Raw genomic sequence first — 13,529 nt, 5'->3', positions numbered from 1 at the left:
TTTGTAACAGATCTTCTGTTGCTGCTGCTTTTAATTGTTGATTTGACCGGAATATCTCGACTTGGTGTGCATCTGAATGAATTCAGGTATCAACGTCGTAAAAATCAAACACTTAATCGAAACCCATGGCCGGAATTTTGTGGTTGTTGTCCTCTTGTTTTCCGTCACATACGGTAACATCATCGTCATCATCAGTCAGACTCCACCTTCCTCTGGATTCGGCTGCCGGAGTTCTAGAAACAGAGATCATCATCTCTAGCTTGTGATTTCAGTTTTGTAAGCCCTAATTGATACTTCTATGTTCTGAGTTGTTTTATTAGATTAAGGGAATATTGTATATATGAAGAAGAAAAGGGTCTAAAAGATCTTGAATATATGCATCGATAATGATAAACAAAGAAGTGCACGTTTGTGTAGTTTCAAGTGTGTTTGAAGAGCACGTTTGTGCTGGATGAATTAATAATACAACACACACCAGAAATCGAGCATTTTGATTTATGAATATTTTAGAAAGAGATGGGAAGGTAGTTGGATGGTGGGGGGATATAAAGTTAAATTTGAGGGATGAAGCTGTGGAAAATAAGTTAAATAAGAAAGTAAAAAATAAAAAGACTAAGGTACCCTCACATGTTTTACACATGACCGCATTTAACGGCTCAAATAGACAGATGATAGTTGGGAGGACGAGGGATGTAGAATTATGATATATTAGGGACGAGGGATGCACAAAAAAAAGAAAAAGGATATGGAGTCAAATTTGATGTAAAGTTCAGGGACTAGGAATGAAATTTTGTCTTTTTATTAATTAACAAGTACATACACAGGCACGGAGAACCCACATCCCAAAACAAATACAAACAGATCATCAATACAAAAACAAAACAAACAAAGATATACCCCAACTACTGAAAGCAACTAACACAAACTAAATTGAGCATTATCCATCTTCAAATCCCATAACCGAGCTGCTTGAGCAGTGACAATTTTAATTGAATATCCCTGTGAATACAAACAATTAACTCCTCTGCAGATCTTTTTTTACCCTTAAACAGCCTAAAATTTCTTTCCTGCCATAAGAAGAACACACAAGCAGCAAAAGCTAAACGATTGATGATATTCCAAATGTTCTTCGACAGAGGAAATTGAGCCAGAAGATTTAAAACATTATGAAGCACATTGGGCAGGCCCTTAAAAATCAATCTCTCTTTAATAGCAGCACAGACACACTTACTATAATCACACAAGAAGAATATGTGATTAACTAGTAAAATGACCCGTGAAACCACGGGTTTGTTTAAACGAAACAGTTTAACGATATATTTTAGGTATTAAGTTAATTTAAACGCTAAAGTCATTTAGTTTAATGACCCGGCGGATTCCGACTAAGAAAATTCTCTTTGATTTTACAGACACATTGATGTACTTAACTTGGTCGGAATAAATGAACTATATATATTCTCTCACTATCATCTTCCAATTTTCATCACAATTACTATTTTCCTTGTTATAAAAGCCTACATAGAACCTTTTATTGAGACGTGTATTTCGCATACATATATAACGTAATTAATCTTGTAAAGAGAACTCATATTTGAATTTGAAGAATAATATAACAATAATTAATAATTAATGAGAGTAAATTTTTTTCCCGAAAATATGAAATAAATAAATAAGTAGATTTAATTTAATTAGTCATTAATTAGATTAATGACATCACCTTATGGCCTTAGATTTTTTTCTTTTTCTTTTTAATTTTTTCTTAACAAAGGAATTAACCTAATAATGACATCATCATTATAGGATTTTAATAGAATCTATAGATTGAATCACTTACTTTACTGCACAGAGCACATTTCAAATCAACATTTATAACCCATTTCTTCACAACATTTTGAGTAGTCAACTTCTTTAAACTAGCAAGCCACAAAATAAAAGCTTGCTCAGGATCAAAAAACTTAAACCAGATAACATGGTGCCAATTAACCACTTCTCTATTACACCTTAAATCTTTCCATACCTGGTGAGTGGAAAATCTTTTCTGACAGCTATTATTATTAATCCACACCACATTACCTTGAGAATCATTACCAATATGTGGCTTAACTTTATCCCTTAAATCAAGCAAGTATTTCCATCCCCAACTATCATTATAATTCTTACTTACATCCCACAAGCTAACACCTTTTAATTTTTGACAACATTAACCCATTTCCCCCACAAGGTGTCAGAATGGGCAAGAATTTTCCACAAATGCTTAACAAGCAGAGTGTCATTCCACTCCCTAATAGACTTCAACCCCAGACCACCCTGATCTTTAGGCACACAGACATCCTTCCAAGAGACCTTGGCTTTACCTTTTGATGATTCACATTGATTCCATAGAAAACCTTTTAAAACTCTATCAATTTCATTTGTAACACTAGCAGGAAGGACAAACACTGATAACCAGTAAATATGCATAGCAGATAACACTGCAACAATCAATTGCAATCTTCTAGCATAAGAGAGTTTCTTATTTCTCCAGTTACATACCTTATTTCTAACTTTGTCAATCAAACACTTACAATCCTTAACACTTAGCTTTTTAGCCAGTAGGGGACACCTAAGTATTTCATTAGAAGTTTACCAACCTTAAAAGGCAAAACATTCTTAATATTGTGTTGGGTAATCCAAAGAACACTCCCAAAGAAAATAATACTTTTACTCAAGTTGGGAAGTAACCCAGACACCTGACCAAAAGCTTCCAAACTATGCTTAACAACTCTAATGGATTTCACATCAGCATGACATAAAACCAACAAATCATCAGCAAAACATAAGTGAGTGAGATGCATTTTCTTACATTTAGAGTGATACTTGAAGCCAGGTTCCTCCAGAATCTTCTTCTTGAAAATTAATGAAAACACTTCCATAACCAAGGTAAACAAATAAGGGGAAATAGGGTCCCCTTGCCTCAACCCTCTGCCACCTATGAAAAATCCTTTGATCTCATTATTAACACATACAGAAAAAGCAGTATTAGTAACACAGGCCATGATCCACTTTATCATCTTTTTATGAAAGCCAAAGCCAATCAAGATATCCTGTAGGAAGTTCCAATTGACAGTATCATATGCCTTTTGAATGTCAATTTTAAGAGCACACCTTTTCACACCATTTTTCCTATTGTACCCTTTCAATACATCCTGAGCCACAAGGATATTATCAAATATGGATCTCCCTGGTATAGTGGTATGAATGCACTTTGATTGCAGTCAACAAGCGTATTTAGCCCACCTTTCAATCTATTAGTGATTACTTTGCTGACACATTTATACAAAACATTGCAACAAGCTATGGGCTTGAAATCAGAAACTTTATTAAGAGTGTCTAACTTAGGAATCAAAGCTATTAAAGTAGCATTAAGTTCCCCTAATAACACTCCATTATCATAAAACTCCTTAACAGCCTCACAAATATCTTTCCCAACTATATGCCAAGCCTTTTTAAAGAATAAAGATGAGAAACCATCAGGGCCAGATGCCTTACAATCTTCAATATCAAACATAGCCTGTTTAATTTCCTCATCAGTAAATGGAATAACCATGGCCTTAGCATCATCAGGACTTAGTTCAGTGGTAAAGATATCACCTAAACTAGTAATAGGCATGCAATTATCCTTTTTGCCCAAGAAGTTTTGAAAATGCTTCACAAACTGTTCAGCAACATGCTCACCACTAAAACTCTCACCTTCTTCATTACATATACAATCCACTCTACTCTTTTGATATCATCAATAAATGAGATTTGTGCTCCACAAGAACGAGTAATGCAGCAACCACGATTATATATATAATGACATATATTACATTACATATCTACATAATTGCATATTTATGAGGGAAGCGTATGGTATAGAAATCTTAAGAATATTGAGAAGGATTGACATTTTTGACAGGAGTACATAAACATATGATCAGGGTAAAGAGAAGGGCACACTTAAAATAGATACAGTACTTTTTCTTCTCTTTGTTATCAGGTCATACGGCACTGGTCAACTGGTCAAAAAGTTCTTCTACTAGCTATCTTAACGTGGCTGGTTACCCAAGTATCGCTTTACATACTTCTCATTGATCTCAAACAAGAAACTCATCCCCCTTATCTATCAATTGAACAATCATATAAAACGACATGAAGTAAATTTAAAATAAATAAAAAAATTGCATATATCAAAAGTGACGGGGTGAGGCATACGATTACCTCGATTAAACAACTTGAACTAAGTGCAACCATCTGCCCCTGAGCAACCACTTTGCCGTTTAATGAGATTGAACTCCCTCCAAGATTTTTTATACTGAATGATCCATCTTTTTCCATCTTTATGATAGCCTGGGTAGATTAGAAAAAGGTTCCATACGTAATTAATGCGTTAGTAAGAAGATATACACATAATCGTAAATTACATGTATACATATAAACTATTCAATATATATTACCTGCCGCCTAGATATCTTGTTGGCACGTCCGTCTTTCCTTAGATCAATATCAACCTCAGTGTCATCAGTCGATCTTCCAATTGTGACCTGAAAAACACAAATTTATTTACTATTAGGTATAAAAACAGGATATTGTGTCACATGATCATGGGTACAAATGTACAACAAAAAATAAGTGAACATATTAAATTGTGGATCATCTGCAAATCATATCAGGCATCAAGGTTGAAAAACGACACAAGACGAGAAGAGTCGGTCAGGTCCTTGAAAAGTCAAGTCGGTCGAGGGGGACGTTGACCAGACTTTTAGATAAAGAAAAATATATTGAATCTAAATACTTCAAACATAAATATTTAAAAAATAAATGATTAACAAATATGATGTTGCTTCTTTCTACTGTCTTCAATATGTATCTTGAGTAAGCAAGATGATTGGGTTGTGTAACGGGTCAAAAATGGTAAATTTTTACACTATCCAGTATTTTGAGTTCTATAAACAAATAATATTCTAATCAGAGCCTTAATCGCACGAATACCTCAGCTTTTTTGATATATTGTTTCAAATGACGTCCATAGAAGATGGCAAGGGCCCCCTGAGATGACATAGCTCTTTGAAATGAAGACCGAACAGCCTGTTCCAACCTCATTATCATCCTTTTAGCATCCTCATTCTGATATCTTGCAACTGCAGATTGGGACCCACCGTTAGTATACATTTATATTACAAGCATACATGAAAAGTGTATAATATATAATGTAAACATCTTATACGGATGAGATATGCTAACTTCATATAAAACTTCATCATAGCACTATGAGTTATTTTGTCCTTAATTAGTTATCCATTTAAACAAAAAATCAAATAAAACAGTTTATTTTTAACCTATTTTTAACCCTTGACTACAAGGAGTTGTAAGGTTACCTTCACTTGTAATACACGAGTCCTGACTATCAGCCAAGTCCATTTCAAGTATCTGAAAGAGAACATCAATTATTAAAGGGTGGCACTGGCACCTCGAAATGTTATGAAATATGAACAACGGGGTTCCAAAGTATTACCATAGCTTCAACATCAGAAAAATAAGGTACGTCACCATCACTATCAGAATTGTCCACATCATCAATATACGAATCATCCATGGATTCTGGATTAATCATTTTGACGGAGCCAACTTCTAAAGGTAATGACATCTCATTATACACCGCTGCGCTGTCTAAACCCTGTTCACAATAAAAAAATAAACCGTCTGAGACAACCTTATAATACTATACAGCTCAAAGTTGAGATTAAACCATGTGTACTATGCGATTAACGTTAACTTACCCGAAGTTCAACTTTACTAGCATCTTCCTCCAACGGCCTATTCCCACATATGTCAATAGCTGTACGCACGGGCCCTGTCTGACTAGGAATTCTAAGATTGTTATCCTTCAAAGGGAGTTGCACAAGATATTCATCGTCAGGTGACTCGGGTTTAATCCCGGGGCTAACAAGTAATGCATTTGGCCCACTCGAATGTGACCGGGAGAAACATGGTTCAGTATCTATCCCTTTTTTTACTGAACTTGGACCCTGTTCGCCATCCTTCTCATTCGATGAGGAGGATAATGGACCCACGGTGGCATCTGTAACAATTTGCAGTCCAACCGATTTAGCAAATTGAGTAGAGTGGTGAATCAGTAAAAAAATATCATCGTTGCATGGTATATCAGGGTCTTCTCTATTCAATGTGCAAATAATTTTTCCCTCAGTTAGCTGAAGATAATCGAGTTGTGATACTGATGCTGATGTCATATCACCGTCACCATGAATATGGGGATTTATGCTAGTATTAGTATTGCATGAAATAACCTCTTGTGCATTTTTAGCAATATCATGTATTGCATCTTTATTGTTAACATCTACATCCATGAAAAGAATATCATCATCTTTGAGAAGTTGAGAAGAGAATCTGTATACTCATTAGATCTGTCCTCCAAAGGTGACACCTGGTGGGCCCCATCATACCCAGGTGAATTTTTACCTTCTCTTTTGTGGTCACGTTCTTCATGGAGAGCTAATGTTTCTTCTGCAACATGATGAGTTTCTGCATTGTTGTCATCAACTGGCATATCAGGGGCAGAAACGTCTTCTAACGTCGTCCAGAGTGGCAGCCTAGCTGACGGGGACGAAAATCCCAACGTGTGAAATGAAGCACTGCTGTCCGAAATAGGGGAATTAAAAACATGTTTCCCGCCAAATCCACCTGATTTATCAGATTTGGAACGATTTTCACTCGAAGGAGTTTTAGATGGAACTAACTCATCATTATTTGTAACATTTTTCATTTCCACATTTGGGTCAAAAGAACCCATTAGTTCCTTTTGTGAAGGGGAAACATTTTCAGCAAATTTAAATGATAAATCATTCCTCATCGATCCATTTATGAAATCATTTTCAGTGGTTGGAGTAGTAGTAGCTATGGTCCCTATTGATTCAGGAAAAGCCTGACACAAGATTTCAAAATCTTTTTCCTCAAACCCTAAATTGTTTGCAAGACAATCGTCTAGCATAACATTTTCACCATTAGTTGTAACATTATGTTCTTGATGGTTGTAGTTATGAAGGTTGTTACGTTCCTCAAAAAACCCGAGATTTTGAGAGTTAAAAAAATCATTTTTTATTCTCTTTCGCATGGCATAATAATGTCTGCGTATACTTTTTCTCTTTTCGGGTACCTTGTCATTTGCTTTCATATTGTCTGTTTTGGATTTTGAAGATGGATTAGGGCCAGATAGTTCAAATTCGGCCATGCGAGATGAAGCTTGAGCTGAAACATCGGGATCATAAAGAAGAGAATACCATCGATCTCGAAGTTCCCGAAACGTAAATTTACAGGAAAATTTTACTGCCCCTTTTGAAAGTGCTTCTAGAGAAGCTCCACCCTGGCACATATAAAAAAGGCAGAAACTTTAGACAATGTACCAAAATTTAGTGACATATATCACATGGAAAAAATTGATCTGTTAGAGAAATAATAGGAGCAAACGAGCAATCCCCATTCTCAATATGAATGGGGAGATATGGACATAACATTATTACAAAAAAAAATTGTCTATGGTCAACGTTGCTTTTAATGGAGCCAGCACGATACAGATGAACAAGTGGAAGTTGATACCACTAATCATTAAGAAGAAACTTAAAGGTAACTTATATCGATTTGCCTATCAGCCTATGAATCCACCAAAGACCACTTAACAGATGAATTCAAGTTTGGCCTATCAACCTATCACTTGGCAAGATCAATTTTCAAAACACAATGTCCAAGTTAGGCATGAAAATTTGATAATATAAAAGATTGGAGAGGGCGGATATTCTATATATTTAGAAATAGTAAATGTTCACAAATGTTTATGTAGACATTCTTGTACTTGGGATTAAAAAGATTTTTAAAATTTTATAAGACACACCACAGTCAAAAAAACAGTTCCCAGCTCGAAAGGCTAACATTTAGCAGAAAAAAAGTTCATGTGTGGGATTCGACTTGCAAGGTAAGTAATGAGCCTAACTAAATTGAAACAACAAACGAGGCACGCGATATACAAGTAACATAAAACAAACTAGCATTCTAGATAGAAGCAATGATAAAATTAAGAAAATTAACTTATCCAAAAAGATAATATCACAGTGAAGATTAGTTTCTAGAACACTTGCTTAGCCCAAATCAGTCTAAAAGTTTGGGCTAGGCCGTAGTACCTACAGAGGATGGGGCACCGTACCCGGCGTCCCAAACAATTAAAGCAACTTCCATTTTCACCACTACCCTATCAAACAATCAAAGGAACTTTCAAATCTTCGTTACACATTTACAATGCCATTGAATGTATACAAAACTCAATTGAATAACGAACGATAACACGATTCCTAACCTACAATTAAAACAAAATTATAAATTAAAAACATGTATACAAACCTCAATTGAACTCTTGAGCAGCAAGTCATCTTCAGGAATCCATGGAGAAGAAACAGAAGCCGTTGCTGTCATCTTCTCCACTGAAAAAAAAAACAAAACCCTAAATTCTCACTCAGTGAGTTAGAGATATCGAATTGATGTAATTGTTATGGAAATTAGATAGAACTGAAGGTGAATTTGAAATTGCAGCTCAGATTATTAGTATTAAGTGAGAGGAACATGGGAAAAATTGACGAAGCTCATCGCGCGGGTAATGTGTTGTTGCTCTAGTACCGAATAAAACCAGTGCTATCAATCTCTCTATCTCTAGTTAGAGATACATTTTTTTAATATATATTTTTCACTAAAGATATTAACATATTAATTTAGAGGAGTGATGTATACAACATTTTTTTTATATTATGTACACAATTATTAGTTATATATATATATGATGATCGTGTACATAACAAAAATAAGTTGTGTACATATCATCACCCATTAACTTACAGTATATATTTATCTCTATTTTTTTTTAATATAAATAAATTTTTAGTTGAATAATACAGTAATAATCATTTAATTTAGGATTAACTTTTAACCATTAAAATACGCAACTTACTATCAACTAGGATTGTGGTACGCAGGATTGTGGTACGCGCGTTGCTGCGGATTTTGTGAATTTTTTGTTAAAAAAAAATCTGCCCAATGCAAGGCCTAAACTTGCTTCGTCAAGCTGAATTTCTTGGCAATAAGTTTTTCAATGCCCCAATAGTCATTCGTGTGGAACCTATTGAATCAACTAATTTCAGGTTAGTTTTGTCCCCCATGGTTGCTTTACAAACAAATGTGTCTCTAACATCATTATCAAATGAAACACAATTAAAATGCACACTATAATTATAGAGCATTACCTACGAAGGTTTGAGGAAGTGCCCAATTTACATGCACGTTCAAGGTAGGGATAGGTGAAATTTTGATAATTAAAACCCGCAAAAGAAGCAGTTGAATTGAATGTAGGAATTATAAGCTGACAATCGAAAATAATAATCGAGGACTATGGCCACTTTACCATGCACCTAAAAAGACATTGAAAACTCAGTCAAAATATACCCATTAGACCTTTAGCCGTACTTTTTATCTAATCAGCGCATTTGACTTATTCGACCTTTAGACGTACTTTTTATCTGACCCGTTTAGATATAAGTATATAACACACTCAAAATATACCCATTCGTAAGTAAATGGGTAGATTTTAACCAGTTTGACCCATTTGCCTTAAATTCTATTTTGATATTGATATTTACTAACTGATGATTTTTGCTAATAGAAAGTTCTCTTATTAGAAAACAGTTTTTAGGGTCAGATTCATTCATAATTGTCGATATATGCATAATACAAGGAAAATATGAGAAGCCTGGAAAGATGATCACTTACTGACATTTTAAGAGATAGAGATGGGCTTATCCTTATCCTGATCAATTTTTTTAGAAGTTCTCTTCCGACCAATTTTTTTGATCATGAACATAATTGTTGACAGAGGATTAGAATGAGTCTTCTTTAGCAAATTATGCTTTATGAACATCATGTACATTATTCATGTATATTTATTAAAAGCGTTGAATTATCTTCAACAGGTCAAAAGAGATTAGATTATGACATCATAAAATGGCCACTGCAAAATGTCACTAATAACATAATAAATCGAATATTTTCGAAGCAAGCTACACTTACTTCACAAAAAATAAACTACTGTCTACCAGACATTCTATGAAATACCTCCATGTAGACCAAACCCGTCTTTAGTTGATCCAAATTCAGATGTTTTTAACTCCTACGGCACTTAAGACCTCTTTGAACTCGAATTCTGTTAAAAGTTGAAAGACAGCTATAGTTTCAGTTGGTCACTCGTTAGTCTACCATATGTACAAATCAGGGTGTTGATTTATAGTGTATCTTATTATAAGAATGTTATGAAGAAATATTAGTAAGAAAATTAAACCAAATAAAGATTAATATATGAAAATATACAACTCCTTAATTCCTTATCCTTTTGAGTCTTATTAGATATACATAAATGTATAAGATATACGATTGAATACCTAAACTTGGCTTCACCACATTCCACAATTTGTTTCTCCATGTTGGGTCAAATCCAGTAATGGGCTTATTCATTACCCATTTAACCTATTAGAGTTGACACATGGTCTAAATCAACTGATTAAGATATCAATGATCAATAATGTTGCTTATTTGCATGTAGATGGTGACATTATACTTTAACATGGTTGACAAACTTGATATATAATTCATAGCAATTATAGTGGGACCTGTGAAAAAGACCATTAACCATCACATTAGGCTTACTTTCACACAATTATGTCGTATTCTTCATTACCAACTGCATACAATATTTCATTAATAACATGTAAAAAACTTCATTGTACATTAGTTATTTTTACTCTATATATATAAGGAAACAAAAACTTAAAGTATCCTCTTAGCGTTGCTCGTAACTACAAAGCATTTTGAGGAAAACGCAATAACTGAAACATACTTTGCTATTATTTATGCACTGATGTGTCAACACAAGTTTATGTATATTTAATTTTGCATTTTAAAAGAACCAATCGGAGATAGAACAAAAGGAGACAAAGTATATGTTCCGAATGATGGTTCTTTCCAGTTAAATAATCTGTATCCGTTGCAAACATGTTCGATGAAAATTATGTTAAAAATGTATGTTCAGAAAGTCAAGGTTACTTGTTTTGACCCAAACCTGATATTACTTTTTTTTTTAACCCGCCCATTTTGCAACTTTAAAGTTTCTTTTAAATAGTTGACTTTCTAATTATACCTTCTGAGTACGCAAATGTAGGAAACAAACTGAAGGAGACTGAACGTCCAATCTCTCACTGACATCACTCAGTCCACCAATATGAAATTTTTCCGAACATGAGTTTAATCCAACCAAGAGACACTGACCATCGAAATAGATCTCCATGCAACTACTATTGTAAGAAACACGAAGATGCAACAGATGTCTTATATACATATTTTTTTAAGTATATATATACTTTCAGCTTGAGAAAATCATTCAACTCAAATTACAGGGAAAAGGTGCTATACTAACATAAGCCACTGAACTCAATCACCTATAACTTTGTTACCCAAAAACAAAAACTGGAGCTACTAAACTCACATACCCCTAACGTAGAACATACACTGGGTCATATAGCACATGTACTTCAAACAATATAAAACAAATAGAATATCTACTCGCCAACTATGGATAACTCAGATGGCCTCGTAACCAAGAAAACATTGCCCACAACAATACCAAGGGATTCAGGACTGTGAAAAAGATAATGGTGTTAACATACACTTTTAAGCATCAAATTCTAGATCATTTATCCCTTAATAAGAACAACGAATCCGTAATTTAAAAATGTACAGATCATGATTAAAAATGTACACACTCATGAAAAATATACAACTTTATAAATATAGTCTTTTTTAAGATTATTAATTATTTAAATTTAATGATTAGCACTAAATCAAAATTTTCGGAATTGATGATTATGTTACAGAAGTAAAACAAAAAAATAAAATAAAAAAAGATATGAAGATTGCCATACATGTACCCAGATTGATGTCTCCTTGTCTGCTTGATGATTTCAAGTCAATAAAACCCTAACTTAACCTTCGTTCAAAAACTTATCAGATAATGAGTTTTTTTCAATGACGATTTTGAGCGATCTTCAAAAATCGAAGCATTGAGGGTTTTCAATAAACTCTAATTTGAAACCCCAATTAAAAATGAACCCTTGAGGATTTGATATTTAGCAGAATCTCATATGCTTTGTCAATTCTCTGAATCACGAACCTAACCTTTGTGGATCTTGAATTCAGTCGATGATAATATGTTAATTGAAGTGAAAGAAAAAAAAACCGCTACCGTATAACAGTAAAAAGTGGGTACTTGGCGGGTCCTTATTGGATATCATTTACGTGATTTAATATATTTAGTAATAATGTCGTTATAATCTAGCCACCTATTTAAAGTTTTTAAACTCATAATGCTATAGTCAAACATTTTTTTAGCAAACATTTATAATTAATCTACCAAAAATACCTTAAAAACAATCAATTTATGTATGATTCCTATAATTTATAACTTATCTACTTTAATTGATATTATAATTATAATTTAATTTCAGTTAACAAAATTAACGTTATCTATTTATAAATACATCATATATATATATATATATATATATATATATATATATATATTAATTTATTTATTTATTTATTTTTTTTTGTGAAAAGGCAACAAATATTATTATTATAGATAAAGATTTACAAGAAGAAGCATGTGAGGTCCATGATAGAGCAACAGGAAGATTTACATCCAACTAAAATGTAAACAAGCTAGAAAACTAAGAACATGAAAGTTACAAACTAATTGCCAATGAATATTGCTTAACTATGATCTTCGAAGATACTCGGGTTTACAAGCCATTCATCCAGTAATATTATTTACAAAAAAATAATTTTAAATGTAACATTAACATTTACAATGATTATTTTAATAAGTCAAAAGTAAATTGTTGAATTGACATACGTATATAATACGGAGTATTAGTTATATACTTATATATGGCTTTATTATTACTATTAATTATTAATTAGGGCAAATTACATAGAAAGGTAACTTATTTTTCATGTTTTCCTATTATAAGGTAATCTATTTTAAAGTTGTGATGTGGTTCAGCGATTCGTGGCCTGCCGGAGGTCAGAAGTTCGACCCTCATTGGCTACATATTAACCCACAATTTCATCCCTACAATGAAGTATCACCCATGGCACCTTTCCCAGTTTTTTTTTGGGGGGGGGGGGGGGGGGTAAAGGGGAGGGAGTTTTACCGTCCATGCCCCGTGTGTGATTGGTGCGGGTTTTCTTCTCGGCACGCAGTTAGGGGGCGAGTATAGCAACTGCGGGAGATGATCGCGTGGGTGGTTAAGTCCCCCTGGGTGATCCCCAACTAACTGTTGTACAAAAAAAAGTAATCTATTTCATTCGGATTTAAAAAAGGAGTCTTTTTTAAAAAGTTAATCAAA

The 13,529-nt window shown here is 33.6% G+C and overlaps 1 pseudogene; it reads right to left on the bottom strand.

Annotated features, from left to right (window-relative positions):
• Nucleotides 1–3,823: 3,823 nt before the first annotated feature.
• LOC139896554 (uncharacterized) lies at nucleotides 3,824–8,714 on the bottom strand (annotated as a pseudogene).
• Between the last annotated feature and the right edge of the window lie 4,815 nt (nucleotides 8,715–13,529).

Source organism: Rutidosis leptorrhynchoides, chromosome 3 (genome assembly GCF_046630445.1).
Source record: "Rutidosis leptorrhynchoides isolate AG116_Rl617_1_P2 chromosome 3, CSIRO_AGI_Rlap_v1, whole genome shotgun sequence".
NCBI classification, from domain to species: domain Eukaryota; kingdom Viridiplantae; phylum Streptophyta; class Magnoliopsida; order Asterales; family Asteraceae; genus Rutidosis; species Rutidosis leptorrhynchoides.
Note: the sequence above shows the minus strand (reverse complement) of the source record. Positions and strands in the feature narration are given on the sequence as shown.